This window comes from Canis lupus, chromosome X (genome assembly GCF_011100685.1).
Source record: "Canis lupus familiaris isolate Mischka breed German Shepherd chromosome X, alternate assembly UU_Cfam_GSD_1.0, whole genome shotgun sequence".
Taxonomy (NCBI): Eukaryota; Metazoa; Chordata; class Mammalia; order Carnivora; family Canidae; genus Canis; species Canis lupus.
Window position 1 is genome coordinate 10,833,613 of NC_049260.1, and position 20,483 is coordinate 10,854,095.

The 20,483-nt window shown below is 39.1% G+C and overlaps 1 protein-coding gene across 14 annotated transcripts in view; it reads right to left on the bottom strand.

Moving 5' to 3' along the window:
• FANCB (FA complementation group B) overlaps nt 1–20,483 on the bottom strand; it is a 459,601-nt gene that overhangs the window by 107,911 nt on the left and 331,207 nt on the right. For all 14 annotated transcript variants that reach the window (XR_005386142.1, XR_005386146.1, XR_005386147.1 and 11 more), the window contains one exon: nt 12,784–12,905. The gene's annotated coding sequence lies outside the window, so the exon portion shown is untranslated. The remainder of the gene's footprint in view (nt 1–12,783; nt 12,906–20,483) is intronic.

Genomic DNA, 20,483 nt, shown 5'->3' on the forward strand with positions numbered 1-20,483 from the left:
CTCTCTCTCCCTATCTCTCTTATATACACACACACTCTTTCACACACACCACTTTGATGCTATGCAGATGTTAATTATTTGGCATTTTTAGAAAAGAATCTGTATTCCTTATCTATTGCTGCATAACAAATTACCCCAAAACCTAGTGACTTGAAACAGTAAATATTTATTATCTCACAGTTTCTGTGGGTCAGGAATCCACATACGGCTTAACTAAGTCCACTGTCCCAGGGTCTCTCAAAAGGCCAATATCATCTCAAAGGCTTAACTTAGAAGGATTTGCTTCCTAGCTCACTCATGAAGTTATTGGATCCATGTTGGACTTACAGCTTCAGCTCCTCATTGTCTGTTGGTCAGAGGCCTCCCTCAATGTCTTGCCAACTGGCCTCTCCATAGGGAATCTCTAAATATTATATCTGGCTTCATTATAGTGAGCACATGAAAAGGCAAGAGAAAGAGGGCAAGATAGAAGGAAGTCAACGTGATTTGGAAATTTTGTTACTTCTAACTGAGGAAGTAATATCACATCACTTTTGCTGTATTGAATTTTTAGAACAGCTAAGTGGACCATAAGTGGTCCAGGAACACTCAAATGGAGTGAGTTATACATGGGCATGAATACCAGGAAGTGGGGATCCTTGGGGCCATCTTAGAAGTTTGCTTGCCATAGAACCCATGAGGGGGAGTGGGCATGTCTTTATATCCACCCATCTGTTCATCCATCTCTTTCTTCTTTCTTTCTTTCTTTCTTTCTTTCTTTCTTTCTTTCTTTCTTTCTTTCTTTCTTCTTTCTTTCTTTCTTTCTTTCTTTCTTTCTTTCTTTCTTTCTTTCTTTCTTTCTTTCTCTTTCTTTCTTTCTTTCTACCTACCTACCTACCTACCTACCTACCTACCTACCTATCTACCTATGCACCTCTATCAAGATTCCACTAGTTAAATAGCTCCTGGGCAATATCTGCAGCCTGGATTAGCTTTTTAGATCTTTATCTCCTCAAAACTGATTATTCATTCCACTATTTCCTCATCCTCTGTCCTCCATAGGTAACATCTTGTTCAGTATCAGATTGAGACTGACGTTATGGCATCATTATCAGCAGCAGCAACAAGACTAGCAAAATTTTTTTTAAGACTAGCAAAATTTTATTGGACAAATTCTCTATGTAAGTACCACCCAAGGACATTAAGTTCATCCATTCATTTTTAAAATTTAATGACCATTTATTGAATGTCCTCCACCTACTCTATGCAAAGCACTTCAGAGATACAAAGATGAATGTTTCATTAAATGTTTGTCTAGTTAAAGTCATTAAAAGAGGTCCAGAGCCCATGTTCATGGGGAGACTTTAGACTTGTCTCATGAAAGAGGCTGCCCAGTTTGGTCACCCCCACACAAGCCCTTCCTCCAACAGCTTTCCATGGTAATGCAGCTGGACCGACCTCCACAGGCTGTGTTGGAACCTTGGGGGTAAGCCCATGCTATCAACACAGCCAGCTAGAACAGTGATTCTCAAAGTGTGGTGCTGGACCACCAGCATTAGCATCATCTGTGAACCTGTTAAATAAAGATGCATATTGTCAGGCTCTTCCCCTGATGCCAAATCAAATTTCTAAGGTTGAGGCCCAACAATCTGTGTTGTGAGAAGCTTTCCAGGTGATTCAGATTAACAGCTACTGACACAGAAGATCCCCTGGTCTTTATAGGTTCCCCCCAACCAAGTTCCCCGCCCTCGAGTCCCAGAGATAACTTGGATTCAAATTCCAAGGTGGACTTAGCCCCGAGCCCCCTAAAAATTCTGACTTGAAATCATCCTTTCTTCCGTTGTCTCTCAGCTGCCTGCTGCGTCTCCATCTTTTCCCCTTCTGCCTTCTATGCACCCTATTGTATTTCTGTACAGGCACTCTTGCTCTGGTGTTTAAGTCACTGCCAAATAAAATTCAAGAAGTTAGCCATCTCACTATGGAGACAGATGCACACATAATCAAAGCATGGTCAGAGTGATATAAGTCCTAGTAACGATCAAAGTGGAGATAAATGTTGGCAGAATCCAGGGAAAAAGATTATTTCTTTCCAGCTGGGAGGATTGGAGAAGGTGTTACAGAAGAGATAGGGCTTGATCTGAGCTTTAGAGGATAAGAAGCATTTTAATAGACTGAGAAATGGAGGAATTAGTGTTTTGACATATACCTGAAGTGATGTGCAGAGTTGTGTGCTTAGGGGTAAAACGGCAGGTACAGCCACTGGAATTACAGCTTTTCCCAACTTGTAGCACTATATCTTTTAACCTGGATTCATTCTGACCTGCCTCAGCCTCCTTTTGTCCAGACTTTTCTCTCTTCATCTCGTAAATATTCTGAATTTTCTCCTTCATGGGATTAGCGCCTTACAAACAAGTATGAGGAGGCACATTTGTAGCTAATGGAGACAATTTGAGAGTTAACAGCCTGGGCAAGCCTAAATACTTAAGATCATATGGAAGCAATTTCACTTTGGTCTTAGTCCAGTAAGTCATCATCATGGGTTTATAAATCTGTGGGTCTGGGTGATGAGTTGAGGAGTTTGGTTGGAAAGAGAGGAGAGTGGGTGGTAAAGAAAAGTTTTTAATTTCCAAAAAAGGGGAAAGAGCCCAGAGGAGATACACAAGCATTACTGATCTTGTTTTACTCAGATTTAGAGTGTCACGGTAGATTACAGTGATTCTCAAGAAGGGAAGATTTTGCCCCCAAGAAGACATTTAGCAATATTTGAAGACATTTTTGGTTGTCACAGTGGAGTGGGGGGAGCTACTGGCATCTAGTAGGTTGAGGTTAGGGATGTGGCTAAACATCCCACAATGCATAGGACAGGTCCCCCCCCCCCCAACACAAAGAATTAACCAATCCAAACTGTCAATAGTGCTGAGGTTGAGAAGCTCCAGATTACCTACAAGATTGGCTAAAATAAAAATACAGTGACACATCAAATGGTGGCAAGGATGTGGAGAAACCAAACAGAATCATGCATGCACTGCTGGTGGGAATGTAAAATGGTACAGCCACTCAGGAAAACAGGTTGGTAGTTTCTTATAAAGCCAAACTGCAATCACCACATGACCCAGCATCGTACTCTTGGACACTTACTCAAGAGAAATGGAAATGTATGTTCCCACAAAAACTAGTGCACAAATATTCAAAGCAGCTCTATTTATAGTAGCCCTAAACTGGAAGCAACACAGATGTCCTTCAATGAGTGAATGGTGAACAAACTACGCTACATCACATCACAGAATATTGCTCAGTGGTAAAAAGAATAAACTACTGATATATGCTACAACTTGGATAAATCTCCTGAGAATTATACTGAGTGAAAAAAGCAAATCCTAAAAGGTTACATATTGTATAATTTCATTTACATAACATTCTTGACATGAAGAAATTATAGAAATGGAGAACAGATTAGTGGTTACCAGGGGTTAAAGACAGGAGCGGGGGAGCTAGTATGGGATAGATGTGCTTTTAAAAGGGCAAAACAGAGGGTTCTTGCATTGGAACTGTTCAGGATCTTGGCTATAGCGGTGGAGAGACAAACCTGTCCATGTGATGAACTCTCTGTCTCTGTCTCTGTCTCTGTCTCTCTCTCACACACACACCACGTACAAGTAAAACTAGGGAAATCTAAACAAGCTGGGTGGATTGTATCAATATCAATATGCTGGTTGTGATACTGTACTACAGCTTTTCAAGATGTTATTGAGTGAAATCGAGTAAAATGTACTAGAATATCTCTGTATTATTTCCTACAAGTACATTTGAATATGTAATTATCTCAAAATAAAAAGTTAAAAAAGAGCCAATTCAGATCCACATACTTGGAGAACATTAATGGTTTGTTTTACACAATCTTTCAATAGATTATAACTTTCCTTTTTTGTGCTCAAGTCTATTGTGATTTTTGTCTTCTTTCCTCAAATGAAGTATGAGGCTTCCAGGTAAAACAAAATGTAATCACCCTTACCGATAATTTCTCAATGTCACTAGATATGAAAATTACAGTAATCTCCATTCACCTAACCATTTTTGTCTGCAAATGCCACTGTCCCTCCTAACTACACATGCTTCACTAGGCTAAGAAACATAGCCTGTTGCCATCAATACGAATACAGCACTTGAAATAAGGCCATCCTTCAGCAAACTGTAACTCATCTTCCAATATACTATATGATTCACAGAACCAAGAGGAATAATTTAAAACATAAGCTCATCAGAGATTATAAATATGGGTGACATTTAAAGAAAACTGAAGTTTTCAAAATAGCTCTTTCATTCCAAGTTTTATTTATTCAACATTCTTAATTAATATGTTTCTAATTAGAACTCCATATATATTACCCACGTAAATGTTGAGTCTAACGTGCTGGTTCTTCTGTTAACTTGTCACTGCTAAGAATATGTCTCGATTCCTTCTGTTCAGGAAGAACAGTGATTTGACAAACCAGTTCCATGTTACAGTGATGCTAGTAGCTTTGCTTCTAAATCAGAGCCACTATCGTACCTCTCGTACTAATGAGAATTCAGAGTGATGGATCAAAGACACAAAACCTGCTTTGTAAAATGAAGGATACTGCTATTTCTGAAACTATGGAAGGGAGAAAGCAATAGGGGAGGGTGAGGTTAGGTCTTTCAACTCTCTTCTGTTTGATTTATTTGACAAATAGAAGACAATCATAGTCTACATCTCAGGACAAGACAGACCATACTGTCAGCATGATTTTAGAGAAATATCTGGAAAATCACATAGGACAATGATATTGTGTGTCTATAACAGGTGGAAGAGAATTTGTTTCATCATGAGCAATATGGTAATTTAAGAAATGATCTGGCAACAGTTTTTGAGAATAAAATTGAAATAATTAACTCTCAATAATCCATTTGCTTGATAATGGATAATGCATGATATCTGTTTTCACCACTGGTTTTCATTAGCTCAATGAATGTTTCTTATTGCCCAGGAAGATGTTGAAAAATTGTTTGGTGGTAGGGATCATTGTCCTGATTCTGTTTTTAATGACAATGTCTCTATTTTACTATTTAGTATAAAGAAGTTTGCTCTTGGTCCTTGATAAATATGCTTGCTCAAGTTAAAGACACTTCTTTTTATCACTTACTCATTTTACCATGAATTTCTGTTTAATTTTAGCACATAAACCTATTAAGATGCCATATGGCTTTTTCCTCTTTAATTATGTAAACTGTTTCCTGCTGTTGAGTTATCTTTTTATTTCTTATGTGTGGTATATTATTCTTTTAAAATCAACTTAATATTCAATTTGCTAATATTTGTAGTATATTCCTAAATGAGACTGGCTAATAGTTTTCTTATCTGAATAGTATGTCATAGTTAGCGGAGTCTCTCAGAAATAAGTTGGGACTTTTATCTTTTCTTTAGCTTTGGAATAGTTTAAATAGAATATGTATTATATTTTTCCTTAAAGGTACCATAGTGCTACTCCACAGAACTATATGATCATAATGGCTTTTATGGAGGAAGGGAGAATTTTGACAATTAAAAAAATTTCATTTATGGTCTATTCGGTCCTTTTAATTCTATTTGAGGGCAGATTTAATCATTTTTACTTTCTTTGAAAAATGTCCCAGTCATGTATATTTTCAAAGCCAGTGGCATATAACTGTAATTCTCTTGCATGATTTTGAATGCCTTAGGCAAGGCCTAGCTTTGAAAATACTTAACTATACCAGCTCTTGTATCAAAAAAAAAAATCTGGATTTAGGGAGACTGATATCCTGTCCTAGGGGTGGGAAACATTAGTTCTCAGTCTCTCAAGGATCCTCTACTTTCAATAAGCTCATCAAAGATTATAAATATGGGTGACATTTAAAGAAAACTGAAGTTTTCTTTAAAGCAAGCCTTCTTGCTTTGAAGATAGTCAAAATTGGGGATGCCTAGGTGGCTTAGTGGTTGAGCATCTGCCTTAACGCTAAGTGTGTGACCCTGTGGTCCCAAGATCAAGTTCCGCATCCAGCTCCCTGCAGGGAGCCTGCTTCTCTCTCTGCCTATGTATCTTCCTCTCTCTGTGTCTCTCATGAATAAATAAATAAATTCTTTTTTAAAAATAAAATAAATAAACACAATCAAAATTGGCAGTTGCCTGGATGATGAGTATCGAAGGGAACCAAAAGCCTCTATGTCCCTTTACTACTTCTTGATCCCAATAACAAGGAATTCCACCAATTAATCACTTCTTTAGATTAAGACTTTGGAGGCCCCAGATAAAGTAAAAATATGCTCTATGGAAGGAGTGTCACATTCTCCATTTTACCTTACCATAATTTTGTTCAGCCTTAACAGATCCCTGGACATCCTGGTTTGGATGTATACTGCTAGGTTTCAGTTTCAAATATAAATGGGCCCAAGTGCTTGCCCTCAAAAAAATATATCAATGCTTATTGGTTTATCCCAGTCTTTATATTCTAGATTTTATTCCATGCCAGGCAACCTGCACCTAATTTCTGCCTCAAATTTGCTTGCCTGTTTGATTTTGGGTGTCTAATCCTGGATTGTGACCTTTGGTTAACTAAGGCATAATCCCTCAGGAGGAAAAATCAGAATCCCCAAATCTAGAAGCAGACTTGAGGGTACATGGATGTCCACTGACCACAGATGAGCAAATCAAAAGTTAATTAACAATTAAATAATTAACAGCCAAATAACAGGGCCATCAACATTCATGGAACCGACAGCTTGGAAACTTAGTTATCCATTACCCTTGAAATTTGCATCGACTAAAATGTACCTTCATGGCTTCTGGCACCCATCTATTTACTTATTATAAACTGAGAGGATGGTTAGTACTACCTAATAGTAGTCCTAATGAAACTAAGAAGTTAGTTCTCCTTAATTCTAAAAATGGAGTCTGGGGATACCACTACATAGGGTATATACCTAGGAGTTAGCCGTCTGAAATTCAATTCACCATGCTTAGCAATCTCCATGCATTGTCTCCATCTGTTCTAAGATTGAGCATAATAAATATTGATCCCTTTACCTCACAGGGATTTTTTTTTTCGCAGTGTAATGAGCTGCTTGTGTAGAGCTCCTTAGAGAAAGCTACTGCTAAGATACAGCACTTCAAAATGCATGGAAAAAGAAATCGATCACGGCCTTATCAAATAAGATTAGTATACAGTCACACACACCACCTCTTAGTATCTTGAGGAAAATCAGACAGGTTTTTTTTGTTTTGTTTTGTTTTGTTTTGTTTAAATCAAGGAAGCGTTAAAGACTTGATTCCCTTTTCCCCATTAGTCCCAAGAAGATAGCTGCAGGGAAATCACAGAGTGGAAATGCCTGGATAGAATAAAGCCAGGGACTGATTACATCTCTGCTGTGCATGCTAATGCCTTACCCAGGCTGTTCTACACGGGGAAATGAGAGGGTTGCTTTTATTCCATCCACACCCCTCTATACCCTGATTGATGCTGAGTTGTGCTGCCCAGCTTCGGCTGTCAGTTCCTAGAGGGAAAGAAGACTGCCTGGTAGCTTACTTTATATCAAAGTCAAATTGACTAAAATAGTCACGTGGGCTATATTCTGATGTTCCCTTTCAAATGGTTCAGAAAGTTTCCAGGTTTGTTTCTATTTCAAAAAATTAAAAGTTCACACACCAAATGTATTCGCTTTGGTGTATATTTTAGAACAAAAAAAGAATGCTTAAACTCAGAAGGAGTTGGCAAATAAATAGAATTCTTTCCAGATTCTGCCTCACAAATTAAATCCTTGCTTTGTAACATACCCTAGTCCAGTGTTTTCTTTTTAACTTTAAAGTGTGCACAATCTGGGCACCTGGGTGGCTCAGTGGGTTAAGCGTCTGCCCTAGGCTGGGGTCATGATCCCGGGGTCCTGGGATGGAGCACCCATCCTGTTTCGCAGGAGTCTGCTTCTCCCTCTGCCCTTCCCCCCGCTTGCACACATGCCCGTGTGTGCTCTCTCTCACTCTCAAATAAATAAAATCTTAAAAAAATAAAGTGTGCACGATCCCATGAGGAAAATGTTAAAATACAGAGTATGACTCAGTAGATCGGGGTGGGGCCTGAGATTCTACATTTCTAAACACCTCCCAAAATGATGACCAAACTGCTAGTCCACAGACCACCACAGCATGAGGGGTGGAGCTATGTTGTCACACACAGATGCTAATTTTAAATGTTTAAGAATACAAAGGAGAAGGAGAAGAAAAAAAGAAGAGGAGGAGGAGGAGGAGGAGGTGGTGAGGAGGAGGAGGAGGAGGAAGAAAGAAGAAGAAGAAGAAGAAGACGCCTCCGAAGCAGCCGAAATCACTACTACTCCTACTCTACTATTCCTACAGGGCCAGAGAAGTCACCAGCCCTGATGGGCTTGAACCCCGAAAGCCAGCCGAAAGGAGAAGGAGCCGACGCGCCCCGTAGAAAAGCCGCGCCGCACCGCCGCGACGACCAGAAGCGCCGCCGCAGCCGCCAGAAGAAGAGCCCCCTCCGAAATATGGAAGAGAAAGTAACCAGACAATGATGGAGATATGAGAAGGACTGGCTTTTCGGACAGTAAGTGCTAATAACGTACCTCCAGGCAAGAGCCTTCAAATTGGAGGTGTGGTGGTGTGAGGGGCTCGAGTACTGGGGCACCCAGGCGGTGCACAATAGACAGTAGGACTCATGGACACAAGCACTCACTGTTCAGAATGTGTATTCTATTCCAGTTCCCAGAAGGATAGAGATTTTCACTCTCTCATGATTCCTCAGGTAATGAGAAGAAACCCCTGAAGTGTGATATAAATGGCAGTCAAGAGGCATTAGTGTTTAAAGACAAAAAAAAAATCCTTTACTTCAAGGTTATTGCCAGGGAAAGGAGCATTTCAAATGAGCAGGTATGGGAATAGCAAACCATGAGGCAGAATTTTCCTTCCTATGTGGGTCAGTTGATGAACTACTCAAGTCTGTTTATAATCATCCAAATGTTCTAAGGCATGAGGGTGTAACGCAGTGTTAGGGGGACTTTAGGAAAAAAATGTCAGAAAGGAATCTTCCCTGCTCTGCTTCCTTGAGGTGAGGAAAGGACTGGTAGATGGACTATGGGAGGAGAAATTAGCACCTCCTCATCCTTTAGTAAAGGTGTCGAACACTTGGGTAGAATAAAAATGAGCACTAGGCAGGGAGTCAGAATATCGGAGTTCCAGTGCCACGCTGCTATTAACTAGCTGTTGGACCTTGGGCAACAGCTCTCTAAGTTTCCTTCTTGGGAGGATTGATCTAGAACAGCATTTTCCAAAGTGTGACAGAATGTTAATTGGAGTTATCTGGAAAATTGCCGTCCATGGTCGAATGAGATAAACAGATGTTGGGTTACGTACACCTGAATATCTTTCATTATAGGCAAGCTCCTTGAGTTCTTTGTGTGGAGCCTCTGAATATGGGGAGCAATATTGCCCAAATTTACTTCATTGTGGAAGCCTTTTTGCAAGGACCATCTCAAAAGATTAATGCTCCATGGAACTGAGTTTGGGAAATGCAGATGCTTTTTAAGACTACTTCTTTTAGCACAATATCACCCAAATACCAAAGTTAAATCAGGAATATCCAGAAATCTACCTACATTAAAAAAACTTTAAAAAATGAGGTTAATACTATTTTTAATTTGTTGCTGTTTTAACTTGATAAAAATCTGTTTTGAGAAATAATCTCTTTATCTGATTTCAAAGTCGATGCACTTTTATTGTAGAATTTGATTTGAAAAATAGAAAAGAGCACACAATTTACAATTATTAAGAGTCACAACTGTTACTATTTTCATAGAGATCCTTGTAGAATTCAAAATATTTCCTAAATTGACTACTATTTTTTAAAAGAGTTATTTATTTATTTATTTTAGAGCGAGAGCACATGTGTGCATGGGTGGGGAGGGACAGAGGGAGAGAGAGAGAGAGTACCCCAAGCAGACTCCCAGCTGAGCACGGAGCCCTATGCAGGGCACAATCCCAGGACCCTGAGATCATGACCTGAGCTGAAATAAAGAGCCAGACACTTAATCAATTGAGCCATCTAAGTGCCCCAAATTAACTATTACTTTTATCTTTAAGTCAAAATTTTAATCTCCCATTTAGCAGGTGTCATGTTCCAGTTTGCATATGGCCCATTTTTTTTACAAGGACCTTCAAATATAAAATTTTACTGACAAAGCAGATGCTCAACCGCTTAGCCACCCAGGTGCCTGGGCTTTTGTATTTTGACTTTGCATCCTGCAATGTTGGCAAACTGACTTATTAATTCCAATAGCTTTTTAAAGATTATTTAGAATTTTCTACACATGCAATTATTTCATTTGTAAATAAAATAGCTTTTTTAAAAAATAAAATAAAATTTTTCTGACAAAAGATGGCATATTGAAGCTTAAAAATATTCTAATGAAAGATAGTAATAAACTGCAAAGCAGAAAAATCTTTACAGTCAGATACGTTATTCTTATTACAATATTCTAAGAATTCTTATTATATCTGAATATTCCCCAACAGTGGCATCTAATTTATTTGTATATTTATATTCTACCTTATTACAAACATAATTTATGATGACTAAGTGTCTTTAAATTGACTCCAAGAATTACAATTCATTAGCTTTAAGATATTGAGAACCCATGGCATCTTAAATATCTCTAAGGGTAGGAGATGATGACCTTCATTTTACAGATTGATCAGAATAGCAGGATTAATCATAATAGTTGGATAATAGTTTTCACAATGGGTGCTTTTATTGAAAAGGCTAGAACAAATTCTAGGGGATTTTGTTTATAACCCTGCCTAGAAAAATGAAGGATACACAAAATGACCCGAGTGGCCTTCCAATTTGTTATGAATCCTTGCATTAGCAAAACAAGTTTTTCAAGAAATAATGATTTTTCCCCCTTAAAATGTGTTTTTCACCCTTAAAATTGTGCAGTCAGTATATTCTGAGAAGCCTATCTTACAAAGTCACATTACTGATATGTAAGGGACATATCACAGGTTTTTTGCCCGGGGAGGAATTTTATTGACTTTCTATGGTTAAGGGATAACAAGAAGATTGCATAATGCCAGTCTTCCTCTGCCAGCTGCAGGTATTTTGATTGTAAATATCAAAATATATTTTCCCTTAGTTCTCTTAAAAAAATAACAGTGAACCTAAAAACTAAGAATTAGAGGTAGTAATAGTTCAGATGGTTTGCCATCAGCTGAGGACTGCAGATGGCTTAAGGATAAATGATCAGGCTCTCATCCTAAGAACTTGTATTTTTAATAATTGATGACGAGTATGTTTTGCTGCCACTGTTCCCCACTTAATTACTTTTCTTTTTGATCAAGCACATTAATGAAAAGAGACCTAATAAATCATGTGCAAAAACAGTAAAGCACTTAATTAACATGTGTTTCCCTGATTGATGGTGATAGAAAACCACAGTAGTGCTGAGTAGGCTCACAAGGGCACCTTCAGCTGACATGGTATCTTGAACAAACATACGGCTGAGACCATAATCATGAACTCTATTCTCGTTTAAGAACTAGCCATGACAACCACAGATCACAATGTTATTATAATCTTCCTTCTTCTCTCTGACTGAGAGGCTCTATGTAAACAATTCACGGGAAGCAGAAACCAACAAATGCTGGGGTAGACTACTCCATTTATTGAATACTTACGTGTTCCAGGTACTCTGCTATGTGTTTTAAAAGATCGTCTCAAAAAAAAATAAAAATAAAAATAAATAAAAGATCGTCTCATTTAACTCTTCAACGATGCACTTAGCTAGTGATTGTTACTATCTTAATTTTATAAGGAAAAGACCTGATACGTATAGATGGCAAGCCATGGCCCAAGTTGCTCAGCTAATAAGTAAGGTAATCCAGTCAGCCTTACTCCACAGCCCCCATGTGATTGGCTGGGAGATGTTTTCCCATGTGTTTCCAGCTGATTTGAAATTCTGTGGGAGAATCACAAACTACTATAGATATCCCCAGAATGGGATCACCCAAGAACAAACAAGGGTTAAGATAACTGGGTTTTATATACGCACAATGAAAAAGTAGATCATATTGCATGGTTAAAACACAGTAATGTCTTAATTTTCGTTGTGTGAGAATAGTAGATCAGGGGCAGGAGTGAGGGTTCTTTTTTTCTTCCCTATCCTGTATTCCAATTTTTTTTTGTATAATGTGGTTTTGCTGCTTTTAAAATGAGAACCCAGGGAAGCCAATAAATAAATCCCTCTTCTCTCTACCTCCCTCAAGAATGGATAGGTCCTACCTCACCTCAATCTGATGTTTCCCCAATGGATGAACAAATCAGCTTCACTGTTTAAATAGGTCACCTATGTTCCCAAATCACCTTTCAGCTCTGCAATCAAGTTTGCTGATGGCTGAACAACACTTGTCACCCCCTACTGAGGATCTCTGGCTGGCCGGTTTGTTGCTGAAAGATATTTATGAAGACCTTCACTGTCCCCTGCTCTCAGATCCTTTCCCAGAATACTAAGAATGGTAGGATAAAGAAACCTTTGCTGATCCTGCATAGCATCTCTTTTATGGATGGTTGCTAGGTGCATTTGGTTAAAGGAGACAAGTAGGTATTGTTCTGAACTCATGGAGATTCAGATGAAGAAAGGGGCTGATACTTTGTGCCATCGCACATCAAATTTGAGGACCTTTAGACCAGGTGCGTTGTTCGTATGTTAGAGCGTATGAAGGGAAGGCTAATATACTGAGTATCTCAGTTCTGCTAAGTACTCACATACAAGAAGGCAGAGAGCAGAGCTCTAGCAGCTGAAGTGCACCAGGGGATCACAAGGGATGCTCAGGACCCAGAACAGTTCCTTTGAACCACGGAGAGAGGCAGAGGGCATCAGGTGTGTCCTAGAGTCAGAAAAAAAAAAAAAAAGAGTTCTAATAGGTGAAAAGACCACAGAAGAAATTTTAAAAAGGCTGTAGGGAAATTGGCATGGAGCTTGGTGGAGGGAATTAGTCCTCCCTGCCTGACCTTTTTCTTGCCAAGAGATTCCAAAGTAACAACCGGAAGATTTTTGTTTTCTTCCCCAGGGGAACATACATTTAATTTCATTATAAAATCAAGGGAAAGGAGAGATACACCTTACATATGTAGTGTAAAGTACTTCTGTATAAAGGACCATCAGGGCCTGGTTTAAAAAGAAAGACAATTGAACAACAGCTCCTCATGAATTGTTGTTCAATAGGTATAAAGTTTCAGTAGTGCAAGATGAATTCTAGAGATGTGTTTGTACAACGTGGTGCCCATAGTCAACATGGCATGTGCACTTAAAAATTTCTTAAGACGGTAGATCTCATGTTAAGTGTTCTTACCTAAATGCACACATGAAGGACAACAAGGAAACGTTTAGAGGCGATGGATATATTCATTAGCCTGATTGTGGTGACATACCATGTGGATATGCTTATGTCCGAAATTATCAAACTGTATACCTTAAACATGTATATTTGTTTCATATATCAATTATACCTCAATAAAGCTCTCAAAAAAAAAAAAAAAGAAAGAAAAGAAAACCAAGTCATCTTCTAGTGAATTGAGATGTCTTTAAATTAAGTTTCCATTACTGCAGCAGTTCTTAGTTTTTTGGAAAGGCAGTGAGGGTGAAGATCCCTTTAGGAATCTGGTGAAGCCAGGGAACCCTCTCCACAGGTAAAAAACACATACATTCACACACATGAATTGTTGCACATAATCTCAGTAGTTGTGCCTGTCCATGGAGCTCCTTAAAGACCACCAGTGCTGCTGATTGCCCTCAGTGCTGTTCCAAGTCTCTTCCCTTCCCCAGGAGCTATATAAGATGCTGCCCTTGTGCTGTGAGCATCTCTGTGTCTTGTCATCATCTATACATCCAGTTCATCTTTCATTCAACAGTTGTCCACTCCCACTTCAGAATGATAAACCAGCCTGCTTGGACTTCATTTCTGCACACAGGGGACTCCGAAGGCATATGATTTTCCATTTTCTGTGATCCATGTAGGTATTTGTGGATATCACGAAAGGAAACTGTTTCAGATTCTAAAGGAAAAGAAAAACTTTCCAAATTGAAGAAAATGTGGAAGAGAGATTCCAATTTCTTCCCTTTACATTTGATGGCATGATAAGATGTAGAGAGTGGGGGGGATCCCCGGGTGACTCAGCGGTTTAGCGTCTGCCTTCGGCCCGGGGCACCATCCTGGAGTCCTGGGATCGAGTCCCACGTCGGGCTCCCTGCGTGGAGACTGCTTCTCCCTCTGCCTGTGTCTCTGCCTCTCTCTCTCTCTCTGTCTCTCATGAATGAATAAATAAAATCTTAAAAAAAAAGATGTAGAGAGTGGGGGGAATTTGTTACCGGAGTTTGTCTGGCTGTTTCCTGCTGCTCTGTTATGTAGGAACACATCTTAAGAATGGTTTTACACGAGATACAGATTGGTAATGAAATAGTGAAATAATTATATCTTCTCAATATGTATGCTTTTCTAAATAAAAATGGCCCAAAGCAATCCTTAGGCCTAAGAGGCTGTGTGTGTACAATGACAGCCATAATTACAACAGTCAATTGGGAATTTTTGTGATTCTGTACAATCCATTATGCATTGACTGAGTCGAGTATGACTTTATCATTAAACCACCCAATTTTCCAACTCACAGGGCTCTTCTCAAGTCATTTCAGTCTCTCATGTATGGCCAGATAATAAAATCCAATCACTCTACAAGGCTGAGGTTTATTGGTGGTTGCCCTGTGGCCTCTACAGCTCAATCTGGCTTAAGGTACTTTGCACCTCAGGCTGCCTTGTTTAATGGTGGAGCTTGTGCCCTATATAGATTGCTGGGCTTGAGGAGCTTGAGTAGGGATTGGATGCCAATCGGAGCTTACTAAGTGTCTTATTAGCCTTCATTACATCCCCAAATACCTCAAACCTTAGTGGCTTAAAACGATAAGCTTTTTTTTTTTTTTTTCCTGATGGTTATTATAGGTTGGTTCTCTGGCTTGGGCTCAGTCGGGTGGTTCTTCTAAGTCTAACAGATCTTGGCTAGCTTGCTTTTTCATCTATAGTCAGCTGATGGGTGGACTGGAGCTGGCTGTTTTTTTCTTTTTTTTAAGATTTTATTTATTTATTCATGAGAGACACAGAGAGAGTGAGAGGCAGAGGGAGAAGCAGGCTCCATGCAGGGAGCCTGATGTGGGACTCGATCCCGGGACTCCAGGATCACACCCTGGACCGAAGGCATGCACTCAACCACTGAGCCACCCAGGCGCTCCTGGAGCTGGCTGGTTTAGGATGGCCTCAGCCAGGATGGCTGGGATGACCAAGACTCTTCCCCTTACAGACTCCCATCATCCCTCTGGCTACCCTGGGCTTCTTTACATGGTAAGAAAGGTTACTGAGAGTAGCAGGAAGATAAATCCCAAAGTATAAGCCTTTTTCAAGTCTTTGCTTGCATCATGTTTGCTGATATCCCATTGGCTGAATTAAGTCTTAATGACAGTCTAGAATTAGTGTGGGAGTGCAGTATGGATAAGAGAGAATAACTTATGGCCTTGTTATAATCTACACCACAGAGCTATGGCACTGGCCTGAGCCTACATTAATGTGGAGGAAGTGGTAACTTTTTCTAGATGTGTCTTTAGATATGTCTTTTCCTAATTCATTTGCCCAGAATGAGTGCCTCTTTTTTACAACTCACAAAGGTACCATATGTGCTAGCTGAGGCTCCTGATTGCCCCAATATATGTTCTACCTTACTAACTAGATGTGCATGGCAAATCATATCCCCAGGGATATTTTACCCTTTTTCTTTTTTGTGCTTTCCAAATCAGGCAGGCCCACCAATAAAGACCATATCTTAAAATGTTTTTATGTCTTTAAGGGAAAGATCCATGTCCAATTCAATTTTGTAAACTCCATAGCCTTTAGCTTAGCATTAATTTGGGCTCAAAAATATTTAATCTGAATTGTTAAATTTTATTATTAATATCAGTTAAAATCTGTACCCTAGACACATGATACTCAAAGTGAATCTGCAGACCACCTGGATCAGAATCACCTGGAGCACTTGTTAAAATGCAGATTCCTGGGTCTGACCTCAGGTCTAATGTACCCAAATCTCTGCTTGGGATCTGGAAATTTATCTTTAACACACCTGGGTACCGCTTATGTATATTTAAATTTAAGAGTCGCTGTCTTAAAGAAGTGGATTTTGCAATGGTTTGACCTCTATACAAGGTAATAAATAATTTTTACATTCTAATCACACACACACATACATATACACAGACAGAGACAGATGGCTGAAAAAAAGATTTTGAGGTGAAAATACCCTAAGTACAATAGATCTTTTCTAATCTATTTAAGTTTCCTAAATGCTGATCAGTGACTCAGATATATTTCATGACCCAATAATGTGTGATGACCTGGCTTTTGAAAAACACAGCTCTAGGGAATATGCTCATAGTACATTCATCTGAATATTCTTTTCTTTTCCCATATATCCATGGCAAATATATAATGCTTCTTTTTCTATGCTTATAAATGCCTTTTAATATTCATTCCCCTATACCAGTGGTTCTCAAATTTTGGCTTGCATCAGGATCATCTGGTGTACTTGTTAAATCATAACTTTCTGAGTCCCACCCCAAGAGTTTCTGATTCAGCAAGACTGTGGAGAGGCCAAAGATGTGCATTTCTAACAAGTCTCCAGACTGATCCTTCTCCTCGAGGGGCCAACTTTGAGAACCACCGCCCTATATTCCAGTCTCTTGTAGTTGCTCCACAAACCATATGAAATCCCCAAGTTTCCTGACTGATTTTTATTACCATTTTCTAACCACATTTGCACCATTTCTTGATTTTTTTTAATTACTGCTTTCGAGCTACATTTGCTTTAGCTGGTTTCTACTCACTCAGACTTAGCTTGCATTGTGTAATGAACATATTGGATTCAGCTGGCATTTCCCTAAAGCCTGCCAAATGCACTCCAACCATTGTCTTACTGGCATGTTTCCTTCTCTGATTCTAAAGCTGTTCTTTTCGTTCCTCTGTTTCTTCAGAATGCACTAAGGTGGCTCGAGTCCCAGTCTGGTGGTGCTGTTTGTTCTGTAAAGTTAGATTACTGTTGTCTCAGAGATAGCAGATCAGCCCCTCAAGGATGTCATTCTGATGCTATTAATCATTTCTTCCTCCAAGGGCCTGCTAGATCTCAGCCTGCGTCTATTGGCCTGTGTTTACTATTGTGCCTCATGCTATTGGAAACTCACTACCACAAGCAGAAAGTGAAACATTTTTGGAAATTTCATGTTTGGTGGGAATTGGGAAAAATAGCAAGTTATGAGAGTGCCTTCTCTTCTCTCAATGCATACATGTGGGTTTTGTTCTAGCCATTTTATCCAGTTTGTTTGGGATGTGAAAAAAGAGGAAGGGGGACACAGATAAGTCTAGATCTCCCCCATATACTGGAAAATAAGCTTTTCCAGTGCTTTTGCTTTTGGATGATTATGTGGAAAGTTTAAACATCCCTTTTATTGATCCAGACTTGTATGTGTGATCTAGACTGTACGAAATAGAGAACCTTCCCTGAAAATTTGGAATTAGGATTGAAATTACAGTTTCCATCAAGACTGCTTATTTAAAAGGAAGCAATGTAAATCCAGGAGTAGCAGTGTGGTCCTGTTTTTCACCATGTGGACTGGAGAGCAGGAAAGCCCAGGAGGAGGAGAGAGATCCAGAAATTTAGAGATGAGAAAGAAATGAAGACAATTTATAGTGACACAGAGATGAGAAATGGAAAGAGTGCAGTTGGTGTTCCAAGCCTTCATTTTAATGTATCCCCAAGGCCTTTGGGATCCATGTTATTATACTTAATAATAAGTGGTGCCTTTTTTGCTTATACTCGTTTGGGTCCACTTGAGTCCATTTCTGTTATATGCAGTCAAAGGAGTTGTAAATAGGACTAATGCTTTCTCTGAACTATTGTCTAATGTTATCTCTCGCCTTAAATCAGATTTCTTACAGAAAAGATGTCTACATTTTGTATAGACACACATGATTGAAGTAGCCCCTTTGTATTACTAGTTGAGTGAAAAATAGTTTACAGACTTCTATCTTTGTGTGAGTGTATTTCTGAGCATGTATAATGTTACATTTTCCCCATGAAAATGTTTAACTTCTTGTAAGTCATCTGACAAATGTTTATTGAGCACCTACTATGTGTCCAACAAGACCTGGTTTTTTAAAATAACAATTTCTTCTATTAGGTGGTGATAATGTTATAATGGTGATAATCAATAATGTTTCCCTAATTACCTTGACTTCCAGGAAGCTTTTAGCTAAATTTACATGCCAGCTATGGTGACTATTTCATTTCATTATTTTATTACTGCTATGCTTTATAGTCTCAGTTTCTTTATATGACTCCTGACCACAGTTTAAATTCCTTTTCACTTGGGTGCCTGAGTGGCACAGTTGGTTGACATCCAACTCTCGGTTTCAGCTCAGGCCATGATCTCATGGATCGTGAGACTGAGCCCCATGTTGGGCTTCATGCTCAGTGGGGAGTCTGCTTGAGATTCTCTCTCCCTCTTGCTTGTGCATGCTCTCTCTCTCTCAAATAAATAAATGAATCTTAAAAACAGATTCCTTTTTACTAGCCTGGGTTCACATGTCCGTGCATTTTTATTTTAAGTTGACTCCAAGACTTTTGTGAGAAGGCAGGGCATAGGTTAGTTGGAATTCATACTAATGAAATTTGGTTCTGTTTGGGTTGGTCCTTGGAATGAAGAGGATATTAACTCAGGAATAGTCATGAGATGGCCATGTTTTCTGCCACATAGATGAGGGAAGAAAGACTATCAGTCAAGACAGAAAAAGAGAGAGAACAACAGTGAGAGGAGACAGAATCAGACATGCAGGAAAACGAAGAGGCAGAGTGGAGAATGTAGCACTAAACCGGGTTTTCAACATTCATGATTATGCTTTCATTGCTCCTCCAGACGTTTAGTGGGTGCTTAGAAGAAAGTGTGCTAAGTGCTGAATATAGAGACAGAGTTCCCTCTTGGTGTTTACACTGTCACTGAGGAATCATCATTTAAAACCTTCTTTAACTGAATCAGGTTTAATATTGCTGATCCAGGATGTCTTTTCTTTTTGTCCAGACTAGTTTTCAATGGGTCTTTTGGCTTTATTTCTGATCTATGTTGTGGGATTCCACTTTCCACCCACTGGCCTAATTAATGCCCTGGTGGCCTCTCCCACTCTTTGCTAAGCCCTAGGTATTTACCACACACTCTAAAGCCAGGGATAAGTCAGCATCAGGCCTGCACCTGATGGTTTATCTCACTGAGGTCAATGACGAGTCATGAGACGGAGATGAGCACTTGATATTGGCAGCTGGCACTGCATGCAAGCTAGCAATTTAGAGTGAAAATCCAGCTGCCCATCCCTTGAGCTCTCACATTTTAACAATGGCTGTTTACTGGCAGGGGAAGTGAGGCCTGTGCAGAAAGAAAGAATGGAAGATAGAAAATCACCCAATCTACATTATGAAAATTAGAGCTTTGTTACTTCTCTTCACTACATATTCTAATATGTTGATCTGGAGAGATTTTCCTTCACTGTGACTATAAATGAATGCCATGAGATCCACAAAATACACTTATCATTTCAGAGCCTGAAGAGTGATTACAATGTATGGCAAAACAACAATAACACACACATATATACACATACACACCCTCTTAGTGGTGAAATTTTCTTCCAATTCAATGAAATTTTGTCCTATTTAGAAGTCATATTTTAGCCCACTCTCACATCAAAGGATGCAACATAAATATTGCTTTGGAAAGCTGAAAGGAAAGACAATCAACTAAATATTTCTATTTTATAGAATTGAATACAATTAAAATGCTTATATATATACACACAATAGCAAGCAGGACTAACCATTTGGCTTAATTACACATTCTAGATTTTTAAAAATGCGCTTTAACTCCCAATTGGCATTCTAAAATCTGAAAGTAAACTTCCTGTGACAGTGGATGGAAGGAATTCTGGAAGTAGAAGAAGAAGGCTTTCTTGATGTCTCATCAGTGATCACAAAGAATGCATATACTCAGTGAACACAATTATACATTAATTTAGATAAAGAATGTCCAAGGAATTATTTATTTATTTATTTTTTAATTTTTTTTTTAATTTTTTATTTATTTATGATAGTCACGCACACACAGAGAGAGAGAGAGAGAGAGAGAGAGAGAGAGAGGCAGAGACATAGGCAGAGGGAGAAGCAGGCTCCATGCACCAGGAGCCCGACGTGGGATTCGATCCCGGGTCTCCAGGATCGCGCCCTGGGCCAAAGGCAGGCGCCAAACCACTGCGCCACCCAGGGATCCCCAAGGAATTATTTATTGAAATTCAGTGTGCCTTGCTACAGTGGGCTCTGCGTTGACAGTA